Source organism: Dipodomys ordii, unplaced genomic scaffold (assembly GCF_000151885.1).
Source record: "Dipodomys ordii isolate 6190 unplaced genomic scaffold, Dord_2.0 Scaffold3, whole genome shotgun sequence".
NCBI classification, from domain to species: domain Eukaryota; kingdom Metazoa; phylum Chordata; class Mammalia; order Rodentia; family Heteromyidae; genus Dipodomys; species Dipodomys ordii.
Window position 1 is genome coordinate 19,109,510 of NW_012267219.1, and position 13,889 is coordinate 19,123,398.

The 13,889-nt window shown below is 34.5% G+C and overlaps 1 protein-coding gene across 1 annotated transcript in view; it reads left to right on the forward strand.

Moving 5' to 3' along the window:
- Acss3 (acyl-CoA synthetase short-chain family member 3) overlaps positions 1–13,889 on the forward strand; it is a 137,236-nt gene that overhangs the window by 1,339 nt on the left and 122,008 nt on the right. The window lies entirely within an intron of this gene.

Consider the following 13,889-nt stretch of genomic DNA (forward strand, 5'->3'; position numbering starts at 1 on the left):
TACATAAGATAGTGAGTACAGAATTGTCAAACTTGTTACTCCCTCCAGCATTTTTCTCCCGCTTTCCTTCCCCCAACCCCCTCCAAGTTGTACAATTCATTTCCAATACAGTGGCTTGTGAGTGTACATATATACAACACTCAGGGTACGGAAATCAAATACTGTGACTACAGTGGACAAACCATAGGGAGAAAAACCCACAAAAGAACAAAGAAATCACATAGTACATTGAAAACAACAACAACAACAAAGAAAAACCTCTTGTTTCCATGTATTGGAGTTCATTTCACTTAGCATCACTTATATGGTTATATATATACACAATGGAATTCTGTGCTTCCATCAGAAAGAATGACATTGCCCCATTTGTAAGGAAATGGAAAGACTTGGAAAAAATCATATTAAGTGAAGTAAGCCAGACCCAAAGACTCATAGATCCCATGGTTTCCTTCATTTGTAATAATTGGTATATGTCTAGGATAGTACTAGCAGATGGACAGAATAGCTACAAGCATTATTTTTATATAACAACAAACAGACCACACTCTAGAATAAAGGCCACACTTGCTAGGCTAGTGAGGTTGGGACATCAAGTATATGAGAAACTCCTGCATGTTTGTGGAGGAAGGGATTACAAGGTTTTCCTTGAGACTATGAGCACCTTGCCTTTCTATTTCTTTTTTTTTTTTAACCAATAGTATTCCATTTGTATGTGCTCAGTGAGCCAGGCACTATGGGCATAACAGTGAAACATGAAGTTCTGCTTCTCATAATTAATGACTGTGTTCATAGTCAAGTTATTTTAATCTCTCTATGCTTCTGCTTTCTCCAAAACTGAGTGTTTGTATAATAATTAACTGAGGAAGGAAAGGATTAAGATCATATTTTGTATCTTATGGGCTATATTTGATAAAGGCAGAACACCAATCTTTATATTTACTCATCACAGTCATTTTAGGAGCAGGAAACTGTTCCTAGTATTCAAAGCCCTAGTTCAAAGTTCATATGTCAGGAATGATTATGATACTTGTTTCTGAGCCCTCTTTACAGTAAAGCCAATGTTTGGAAATTACCACTAAGAAGGCACTGAGACCATAAGGTGAAAAGCAAATTAAGGTAATTAGGGTCAAACTTAAGGCAGTGACAAGAGCAGGAGGGTCATTCCAAAAGGATAATGGGGGTCAGCAAAGGTCAAGAGAGCACAGAGAAAGGTGGATCCATGTGTTTAGCAAATAGACATGGAGATTTCCTTTCTTATAACTTGAGGTTTTTTTCTTCTTAAATTCTAGTTGCTTGACTAAAGTTTCTAAAAATGCATGCATAAAATGTTGTCTTTATTTTCAAAAAGGCCTTCATATTTTAAGAAATTCAGTGCATTGTAGATCACTGACATTTGTTAATACTCTATCTGAATTATTCATCTTTGTACTCTTGGAATAAGGTACTTTCACCTGTTTCATAGCAGCCCAGAGATCAAAGTGAATGATAAAACTTGGAGTCTGAATTTATTTCAGCAGTGTGATTCAGTCTTGCCCAGAGTAATACTTGTCAGAGTGGAGTTGGGGGAGGAAGTAAGATAGAATCCTAGTCACTAGTTTCATTCAGTGAATGGTTCCTCTTTGAATCTATTAATGCTTTGGATATTGAATATCAAATATTGCTGATTGGTTAGGTTTTTGTTTTTTTTTTCTACACAAGGCCAGACTCCAGGACAGGGTGAATATCCTCCCCACACTTCTTCTCTGTGTATTTTCCTAAGATATGAGGCAAAGTTAGGATATGATTTTAAAGCATAATGCATAGTTCGATATGTTACTGCTCTATGATTTTGAGAAGTGGTAAGTTAGCATAGACATGATCTGGTATGGAGGACCTTGTTTATTTTCTTTGAAGTTGGTATCTGAGGGAGAATGGCAGTGAAGCATTTAAGCTGAGTAAGGAGGGGTTGCTACAAATAATCATTATCTCACATCTGGAGCTGGCACCTATGGGGCACAGGCACTGATGCACTTTGGCTTTTTGGAAACAAGTGTGAGTCCTTTATTATAAGGTTGTCTCTGTTTTTCTTGACATAAACTCCCCTCAGAGACATGACACATAAATATCTTGCAGATTAGCTTTCCCAATGGCATATCCTACCCAATATTTTACACACATGGTAGAATACAAATCTTTAAGGTTGATATATGGAAGAGACTTTCTGTTGGAGTGAATGACTCTGTAAAACACATTTATAGTACTCTACTTTCTGAGATTTTTATATGATTCATCCCAAGTATTAAACTTGTGGAGAAACGCTCCCCACACTGAAAAAAAAGGTGACCTTTGGATATTAAATCTCTATCAGAGAGACTTTAGTGGCAAACTGTAGTCAAAAGCTAGACAAAGAGAAGTCCTGGTGATTTCTTTAATTCTGGAACAACTCGGTGAATTAGATATTCTGCTGCCTATTCTGAAATTGAAATCCCTGCTAGTCCCTGAAGAATTAGGCAATTTGTTTTTCCATTGTACCATGGCTGACTCTAGTCAGCTATTTATCTTTCTACAGAATCATTGCAATCGAACTTTATTTTTATTTAAATGGAATTAAGCATTAAGATTCTCAAAAACATTTGATTCACTATTCATCATGCATTATACTAAAAATAAAAAGATTAGGAGCTAGGAAGGTGGCTCAGTGGTAGAGTGCTTGCCTTGCATATGACGTCCTGGATTTGATTCCTCAGCTCACACAAGCAGAAAAAGCCAGAAGTGGCACTGTGGCTCAAGTAGTAGAGCACCAGCCTTGAGCTGAAGAGCTGAGGGACAATGCCCAGACCCAGAGTTCAGGCCCCCCCACCGATGGAAAAAAAGATTATTTACATGTAGCTAACATTTCTTTGGTAGAAATAGTGTAGTTTTTTTTTAGGTGTAAGATCTCAATATTTTACTAACTTTGAGATTAAATGACTCTAAAGTATTAAATGATGGTAGCGATGTCTCATGCCTGAAACTTGGCTACTCAGGAGACTGAGATCTGAGGAACATGATTTTGAAACCAGCCTAAGCAGAACAATCCATGAGACTCTTATACTAATTAACTAGCAAAAAGCTGGAAGGGTGATGTGAGTGAGATCAAACCCCAGATTACCACCCCCCAAAAAAAAGAAAAGAAGAGGAGGAAGAGAAGGAGAGATGGAAAAGGAGAGGGAAGAAGCAGATGAAAGAATAACAACATATTATATATTACCCCATTGAGAAAAGTACAAGAAAAAAATACAGAGATTTTGCCAGTGGATTACAGAAGTATAGAAAGAAAGGGCAAAATATTTGGGTATCATGGGATTTAAAAGAGAGAAGAGATAAAAATAATCAAATTCAGTAGTGACAAAGGACACTTAAAATGTTTTAAGGTTATTGAGGATTGGAAGAAATTAGCTATGACTTTATGTGGTGTCCGTATGTATGTATATGTGTGTGTGTGCACGCACATGTATGTGTGCACATGAGTGCACATGCATATACACATACACACTAGTACCAGGGCTTAAATTCACCGTTTCATATTCTCAGTAGACTATCCTGTTCATGGCTAGCACTCACCATTTGAGCCATACCTTCAGCCTGACATTTGATGGTTACTTGGATATGATTCTTACAAAGTTTTCTCTCCAGGTTGGCTTTGAACCACATTGCTCCCCCAAGGTCCCAGCCTCCTGAATATCTAAAACAACCAGCATGAGCTAGTGGTGATTTTTAATAAGGTGATGTCAATGGAAAAATGAAAACCAAATCTAGAACAATCCATTACAGAATGGAATTGGGGTAGGGGAAAAAATAACCCAAAACATTTTGTAGATTTATTTGGCAGTGGCAGGAAGAAGAGATAGGAGAACAGCATATGGAATTATTTGGATGAAATATATATGTGTATATATATGTATATATATACATATATATATATATATATATATATACTCTTGCATATTTATAATTTATCTTCCTACCTTTTAGGAAAAACCTCTTTTAAGGGTGTAATAAATGATCTGTAAAGTAAGAATTTTGCTTATTTTGAAACCAACAGATTGCTTCATAGGACATTTTGTTCTTCCAAGTTAAACTTTTTGTGGTTTGTTTTATTGTTTTCTTTAGTTACTAGAACTTCATGGAAGAAACAGGATAGAAACTTCTAAAAGATGGAATCAAGAGTTATCCCATGAACCTATAAGTTCTCATTCCATCCTGTAACAATTCCTAGTGAGCTGGAAATCTAAACATTTGGTTGAGAGTCTGGCAGATGGAAACACTTGAAAATGGATGAGTTAAGTTTTATTCAGTGGTCTCTGAGCCAATGAACTGTACTGGAGGGTTTCTCATGTATTGTCCTTTTGCCTTTTGCCAAGACTGCAGGGTTAGTATTACAATCTCCTTTCACATCTGGGAGGATGGAAGTCAGTCTACATATGAACCCCAGAGTTAACAGAGGGCTGAGTTAGCAATAATGACTCCAATGGTTCTGGCTCCAAGCCCAGAATGTTTCCCTGCGAATACCTACACAACTCTTCTCTAAGCCCATTGTCAAACCTTGAATTATTTAAAGTGGACTTGGGGCTGAGAAATTGTTCTAAATTAAAGAAGACTAAAGAGATGGTGCAATAAGTAATTCAGAATTGGATTTTTTTCATGTTGTAATTAACATTTTGGAGACAATTAAAAACCTAACTGGGTTGAGGATTAGATGGTAGTTATGTGTCAATGTTAATTTCCTGAATTTGATGGTTGTATTGTGGCTCTCCAGAGGAATGTCCTTATTTGTAGCAATTGCAAACTAAATTATACCAGGACGATTGGACAGTGTATCTTTGAGTTCAGAGGGGGAAATAAAGTTATTTTGCACTTTTAACTTTTCAGTGAGTTTGACTTTGTTTCTAAAAGCAGGAAAGAAAAATATAATGTGGATTTTATGTAACAAGAAAGTGACTTAATACCTCCAGTGAACTTTGCTTGTCAAACAAATGCTTAGTTACCTGATGGTATTTTATGAAATTTGTATTTTTAATTCTTTAATTAAGCTTCTTTGAATTTATTCACATATTTGTCAAGCATTTTTTCTTTTTTCCCCTCTAAAAATGAATACATGGCATATGTATTTATCACAACAGGGTGTTCTGAAATTAGAGGAATGACTAAATCTAATTAATATAGACAGTATGTAGTGGAAACTAATCTACTCTTAGCATTTTTCAAGAAAAAAAACTGTATTCAGGTGTTTTTCAAAATTTTATTTAACCTCAGTTTGAGGCGAGAATTTTATCTAAATATGAAACATTCATCCCTTTTGACAAATTCTAAATGAAATCAGTTTACTTATGACATTAGACACAACATAGATATATTTAAAATTTAAAAACAATAAATTTTTCATAGATATAAAAATATTTTAAGAAGGTTTAAGAAGGTAATGTGTTCAGCATGAGAGATCACCTATTAGAAATAAAGTCCCTCAGAATAGCCTCATGAAGAAAGACTAATTTTAAAAGATGGGCCTTATTTTATATTCTGAAGGTCAGCAGCTCGGTGCTGTGCCGTATCTAATTTTCTCAGCCTGTCATGCTGCTGAAACTTCAGGACAGAACAGACTGAACTACAAGAATGCTGCAATTACATAAGCAAGGATGGATTGCCTGTAAATGGCACAATCAATGAACAAAAGAAATTCAATCAGCTGTGACCTATCAACTACCAGGTGTTGGGAGAAAATCCAAACTCTTAGGACCTCCTACAAGATGGCTTACTGTTTCTTTGTGCAGTATTTTGTTGGTTGAAAAAAAAAGTACAGTGGTTGAAGATATTTACTTCTATTATAAAAAAATCCACTTTCATAAGCAACTCTGAGAAGGAGAGTCTTGCTTTTCCTTTTGCTATAACATTTGTAAGAGAATGTGTAGGAGGCTAATGAATTTTTGCAATAATATATATGAATGTCATAACCTCTCTAAATCACAGTTATAAGCAGTATGTAAATGTAGAATTCAGATTTAAAGTATGTGGCTGGAGAAATTGTTTTATTCAAGGTATTCATCTGTGCTGAAGGTGTTGCTCAAGTGGCTTACCAAGGCTGCAGACCCCTTGTTACTTTTGCTTTTTCTGGTAAAGTGGCAGAATTAGGTAAAAGAAAATACATTAAAAAGGAGAAATTATTATTTTTACCTAGAAAAACTAAGTTTGAAGAATTTTAAGCTTGAAAGGGTCCAGCAGAAATAGTAATAATCTTTGCTAAGTTAAAAACAAGAGGTAGGATTTAATTATGTGACTTTTAGGTAAATAAGCAATCTACTGATTTCAAATATTAACTACCCAAGATAGAATAAAAAAGTAACCTAACATCTGTAGATCATTGACTTGACTTATAACTTAACTTTAGAGACAAGGAATAACTTCTCTTTAGCTTGGATGTTGGAATAATACTTCCAAATTATAGTCATTTCAGATATTTCTTCTAAATAGGTGCATAAATAAACTAAGAGAAATTTGGGCCGGGTGCCTGTGGCTCACACCTTTAATCCTAGATACTCAGGAGGCTGAGATATGAGGATCGTGGTTCAAAGCCAGCCAGGGCAGGAAAGTCCGTGAGACTCTTATCTCCAATAAACCATTAAAAAACCAGAAGTGACACTGTGGCTCAAGTGGTAGAGCTCTTGCCTTGAGCTGAAGAGCTTAGGGACAGCGCCCAGGCCCAGAGATCAAGCCTCACCACTGACTAAAGGAAAAAAAAAGAGAGAGAGAAATTTAGAAGATTTTTTTTTAAATATTGAGAATTTGAAAGACAGGAAGAAGAATATTTGTTCCCCCTTTTGAACTGATCAATAAAGATATTTATAAAAATTTAGTAAGACAAATGATAAAAATTTTAATTCATTGAAGGGACAGAAAATCAATATTATTAGCCATTTGCCAAATAACTCTGCTTATGAATGCATAGGCACTTATAAGTAAGTGTTTTGTCTAATCTCACTTTGTTTTCTTTCCATACACTTCCATCTTCATAGACTTCCACTGATTCCCAAAGTCAGAGTAAAGTACTATTTTAACTCCTCACTGTGCCTTTCCTCTCAAAATATTCCCAATTAAATCCAAATGAAGTTTGCCACTGTTACCAAATGGGAATCACTATGTACTCTCCTCGACTGTCTACTGCAGAGCACATAAGATGATTCCACCCGTCCATATGAACATGGAGCTATGAATACCTTTAGCTAAATCAATAAGAAGAGTAAGTTTTATCACTTTAGTATGAAACATTTGATTGCTAGGACTTCAATTCTGTCTCCTATCTCATCTGCTTTGGCCATTGTGGAATATAGGACAGAAGTAGTTTGGATTACTGAGCAAAAATGCACAGATGTAAGTGCTTTTGGGAGCCTCTCTGGACTCACAATGGAGTGCCATTCATGAGATATACCCTTTAATTTTACAAGGTAGAGATTTTGCTGTGTTACTTTAATCTATACTATATTCTATTATCTAGCCTATCCTTATTTAAAGAGGGGAATAATAATAACAGTATAGGACTTTTAGAACAATTAACTATCCGAGTGTACACAAATAGTATCAGGGTTATGATTAAAAGTAGTTTTATTGTATGTATGTATGTATGAGCCAGAAATAATCCTATGTGTTTCAAATCAGTTTTATCTTCTTAAATGGGGGGTCGGACATGGAGGTACCTGTCTAAATTTTGCACAACTAATAAATTGGAAGTCTGGAACTTAGACCCAGACAGTATGAATTTAGCATCCATACTTGTAAGTACATTGTATTGCTTCAATAATGATAGTTCCTGTTCACCTTAGGAGTTCTTTTCTTACTCAGTTTCCAATGCAATTGTTAAAAAAATAGTTTACTTAAAACAGATAGTGGAATGAGAAAAGCTAAAAATCTGGACCTGCAGATTCTTATACTCACATTAGCTGTGGAGTAATATGCACATTTCAAGAAACAACACTTTGTATTTTATTGTACTCAACATTCCCAAACATTGAGGGAGGAGAGCTTTCAATTAGTTGATAGCTACTACTTCTTGAACAGTATTAGAAAGAAATAGTAATCTCCCTCTGAAACATTCTCTGCCAGCTTTCTGGTTTAAGGAAAATCTATAATGACCATATTATTCATTACATCTAATATGCTTTAATGTCATTTTTAGGAGAACATGGTGAACAATAGCCTAATTAATTAATCTAATTATGAATATTTGAAAATTTTTCTTTCCTACAGCTTCTCCTTTAAAGAGTAGGCAATCGGCTGTAAGTTTGCAATTGTTAAAGTTGTTGATTTGATTTAAATTCAAATGCACTTATTTATCATATTTCTTCTATTATTCTTTATTGTAATCCTAGTTTTTGTATGCACAAACAAGAGGAAGATATGCAGGCAACAGATCTTGATAAATAATAGTGTGTGTTAATTGAGGAGATGAATTTCTCAGGAATCTTATTTCATTTAGCTCTTAGTTCTAATAAAAAAATCTCTCTGTCTTCCTCCATTTTTCACTTTCCTTTCTTCCTCTTTCTCTCTTTCACTGTTTCACCTACTTGGCAAGAAGTCTCTATCTTTGCTTTGTTTTAAAATCTAGGTCAAGGATGAGTTGTAATCTCTTTTCTTTGCTTCCAAATTGAGAACAAAAGATTTGAAAGCCTGGCTCCAGAGGCTCATGCTTGTAATCCTAGCTACTCAGGAGGCTGAGATCTGAGGATCATGCATGGTTCAAGCCAGCCCAGGCAGGAAAGTTTGTGAGACTCTTATCTCCAATTAACCACCAGAAAACCAGAAGTGGTGCTGTGGCTCAAGTGGTAGAGTGCTACCCTTGAGTTGAAGAACTGAGGGACAATGCCCATGCCCAGAGTTCAAGCCCCATGACCAACCAAAAAAAAAAATTAAAAATGTTAAATACTTCAGTTGAGTGTTTTGAAAATAAGACATGAACTATCTGGAAAGTATTAAAAAAAACACAAAATTCTCATATAATTCCTGGTTTGTGTTCATCTTTAAAGATGGAATATTATATTTCAATTATGAAAACAATAATCATAACACCCAAAGAGCAACCACAATAGTAACAACAGCAAGGGTATTAATTATTGAACATTGCTCTAATAAGGCTTATGCTAAGCATTCTTACTGAATCTTCCCTCATTTATCCTGTGTATTCATCTTTCTCTCAACTTATAGAATGTGAAATCTTATTGTTTTCTCAGTGCACTTATTTTCTTGACTTTACTTCCTTTTGATGTCTCTAAGGATTTTAACTAAACATTGTTAAAGTTTTTTTTAACTTTCCTACAAAGTACATCAAAACATACCCCATATCAACATTATTCTCGATGGTAATAACTGCTTACATCTAGATTTTACCACTACACATTCATAGTCCAAGTTCATGGCTCACATTGATGCTTTTCTTTTACCAGTAGCTTAATCAATCATTACAAGACAATAAAAGAGCAGAAGTCTGGTCTAAATCACATTTGTTATCTTAGCAGTAGAATGTACAGGGCCTTGTTGAACTGATCTTAAAATGCCCCCATAGGCCTATGAAGATCTTTATCTAGTTCAAAAATCTAGGCTCTGATACAAATAAAATTATGATATAACATGAGTCATCCATCCAAATTACCTATAAATCCTCTAACAGGCATCTAAGAGGTTGGAAGTTGGGTCTAATCTTTATTTTGAGGCTATTGGCTGATTACCTGATTGATTTTTTTTCAGCTGTAGTATAGGTTATTTTATAATCAACATTATTTTCTATTTGTCGAGAAGAAAATGTTCTTCCTTTAAGTACGGAAACATTCTAACTGGGGTGAGGTGGTATCTCAATGTTGTTTTGATTTGCATTTCTTTTATCACTAGGGAGGTTGAGCATTTCTGCATGTGTCTATTCTTTTCTCTTCAGAGAAGTTCCCCTTTAAGTCTTTATATTGGGCAGTTGTTTCTTTGAGGATTTGTTGTTGGGGATTTAATTTTTTGAGTTCCAGGTATATTTTAGATATGAGATAATTTGTTGAGGGGAAGAGAAAAAACAAATTGTTTAAATAGGGATACAGGTGGACCCATTGCAACAGTGAGATGTGCAAGATGTTATGTCGAAAATGAACTTCACAACTTTGGCGCAGGGGCGGGGAGAGGGGTCAGGGAGAGGGGGCAGGGGTTGATGGGAAGGAATAGGAAGGGGAAACAAAGGAGGAGGCAACAATGCTTAATAAGAAACGTACTCATTACCTTGCCCATGTAATTGTAACCCCTCTCTACGGTATTTTCACAATAATTAAAAAAAAAGTACGGAAACACCTGTGTATGACACAGACTGGGGATTTATCTGAGTATGCGCTGGAAATAATCTTTCCAACACACATCAGAGTCCAAGAATTAAGAGCTGGATTCATACCATGTCTTCAGTTGTCATTGTGTGTGTGTGTGTGTGTGTGTGTGTGTACACATTAAATAAATAACGTTGATAAGGATCACATAATGTAACAAAGGAAAACATTAATTCCCCTTAGAACACATTTTCTATTACCACAAATTATTTCACTCATGTTACTTATAGCAAAACCTATCATTACTTTACCTAAATATTTCAGATCTGTTTGAACCATAATTTGTAATTTTAGAATTATTAGTTCTAATATGATATGATTTTATTATTGTATATTTTGCTTATTGTAGGATTGATTTTAAATTAGTAATAAAAATAACTTTAATAAGGAATACTTTACTTATTAAACATATTATATAATTAAACATAATTATTTCAAATATAGCACTCTTTAATTGAATGCAAAAAGTGAACATAGTTCTTTAACTTCTCAAAAACATATTCTTGAGAATCTAGGGAAGTTTGGGTCATTTAATGGTCAGTTAGCATGTAAATGGCAGATTAGGGCAAAACAGTCCTGGTGGATTCTAGAGTATATCCAATCTGCTTTGTGTTGTGTTTTCACTCTATTTAATCCCATTTTATCCAGATAATACCAGTGTGCATACATGTGTACACATATGTATCTTGTTTGATTAGCTTATATTTACAAATGCATTTTGTTTTGATTGTAGAATGCACTCATTAATACTTCTGTCCATCCATCCAGTTTATTCAATAAATATCTATTTAGTGTCTTGATGAATTAGGGTTCATATAGAGTACAGGTTTGAAAATTCATGTCAATATTAAGGAAAAAAGTGTTTTATTAAATTAAAATTGTAGGTACAAGTGACTGCCTAGTTATAAGTAAACCAGTCACTAGTATGGAAGTATGGGTAGTAAAGTTCATGTCTCATATTCAACTCTATCTTGAATTACCTATATCTGCTGATTTTGAATATAAAAATACACAGCTTCAATTCTGTTGAACAGTGGCCCTCCTCCAACAATCAGTCCTTCAATAGATGAAAGAATCAGCTAATTTTAATTTTATCATGTTGTAGCTTATTTCATTTTTTGGTGGAAGTAAGAAGGAAAGGAAGGAAAGGAAGAAGGAAAGGACTAAAGCAAGTAGCAATTGAAAAAAAATTAAAGAAAATAACTGGCATGGTTAGCCCTAGCTAGAAAATGCTCTGTTGCATAATTAAGGGAGGTCTATTCAAGTTTCAAGTTATTGACATGTTAATGGAAAATGTTTCACCCATGATTGCGGCCTGTGGACAGTGAGGAAATTAGTAAAGATGTGATTTATAACATTGTTCTCTTTAGTCTCTGATCTGAGGATAAAGCTAGGAAAAAAATGGCATAATACAAACTTTATCAGATTTATTCAATATTTGAAATTATATGCAGTGGTTGGTCTAGCTGAATTTGTCTTTGTAAATACATGCTGTGTATGTGTTTCTGCATAAAGTTATCTGTGAGATGCGAAGGTGAGAAAGTGGATGGAAATATGATTGGGTTTCATTAAAAAGAAGAGAAGCCCTAAGCTTTAATACTTAAGTTTGAATTTTGTTTGCTTTTCTTTACTTAGATGTAATACTGATTGAAATTTAGATTTATGCCATTTTTAACTATGATAGTAATACTACTTTAAATTGTAAGTAGATAAACTCAAAACTAAAAAAAAAGAGGAGGAAAATCACCTGTGTTTTAATATCATAATATAATTCCAGCATATATTTTTGTACATTTGATGTAACTTCATTTGGATTTATCTTTTTATTGTGAAGTGATTCTAGGTGCACAAGAAGTTTCAAAAATAATACAGAGGGAGCAAATTCTCCTAAAAGTATCATTTTGTGGATGATTGTATATTATCAAGATCCAAAGTGATATTAGATTATATAATTAACTCAGTTTTATATAACTCAGTCATTTGCTCATTTTTGTATGCATTAATTTTTTATATATATGCTTTTTATTGAAAATACAGATATATATTTGTGTCACTCTATTTTCTAAGCTTCTTTTGTTCTCATAGAAACTGGAATTGCATTCTTCATATTATTTGATAGCTCAAATTTCCATGTGTGATAAAGTTTTATTCCACTTCTCTGATGAGGAAATAAGAATGGCCAATAGACACATGGAGAAATGTTCAACTTCTCTAGCCATAAAAGAAATGCAAATGTAAACAACATTGAGATTCCACCTCACCCCAGTTAGAATGACTATAATCAAGAACTCTAATAACAACAGATGCTGGAGGGGATGTGGCTAGAAGGGAGCCCTACTGCATTGTTGGTGGGAGTGTAAACTTCTTCAACCACTTTGGAAGGCAGTATAGAGGTTCCTCAAAAGACTCCACATAGAGCTCCCCTATGACCCAGCAATCCCACTTTCGGGCATTTACCCAAACAATCACAAACAAGGCAATACTAAAGCTATCAGCACAAATATGTTTATCACAGCATAATTTACCATAGATAAGATATGGAACCAACCCAGATGTCCCTCAGTAGATGAATGAATCAAGAAAATGTGGGATATATATACATACATACATACATACATACATACATACAATGGAATTCTTTGCTTCCATCAGAAAGAATGACATCCCCCCATTTGTTAGGAAATGGAAAGACTTGGAAAAAAATTATATTAAGTGAAGTAAGCCAGGCCCAAAGAAACATAGGTCCCATGCTTTCCCTTATTTGAAATAACTAGTATATGTCTAGGACTAGCAGAAAAGGTCAAATATAACCATATAAGATATAAACATATAAGATGATGTAAGATAGGGGCACAAGTGGTTTTTTCTTTCTTGTTATTGTTTTTAATGTATTTATAATATACTATGTGATTTTTCTTGTTTCTTTTATATGTTCTTCCTTCATGGTATAACCCCTGTTTTCACTGTATTTCATTCCGGTGCCCTGCATCTTATATATACAGTTTTCTGATTTGGGGAGGGGAAGGGAAATAAAATGCTGAAATAAGGATACAGGTTGACCCATTGTAGCAATGAGATGTACAGAACACTATGTTGAAAATTAACTTTACAACTAAGGGGTGGGGGGGAGGGAAGAGGAGTTAAGGAGGTGGGGAGGGGAAGGGATGGTAGGGGAAAAACAAAGGGGAAGTAACAATGTTAGGTAGGAAATGTACTCATTACCTTACTCATGTAACTGTAACTCCTCTATACACTATTTTTACAATAAAAACATATATAAAAATAAAGTTTTATTCCAAGGTTTTAAAAATATACATAATTTTAATATTGAATGATTACAAACTTATTTGCAATCACATATATTGATATTCAACAGATTTTTTAATTATATCAGGCAGATATATTTCATACTTGGACATGGCATCCCAAAGACTTCTTCCTCTCCTCTCTCAGTCTCTCTTTCTCCCTCTCTCTCTCCCCTACCCTCTCTTTTCCCTGTCCTGGGGCTTGAACTCAGGGCCTGGGCACTGT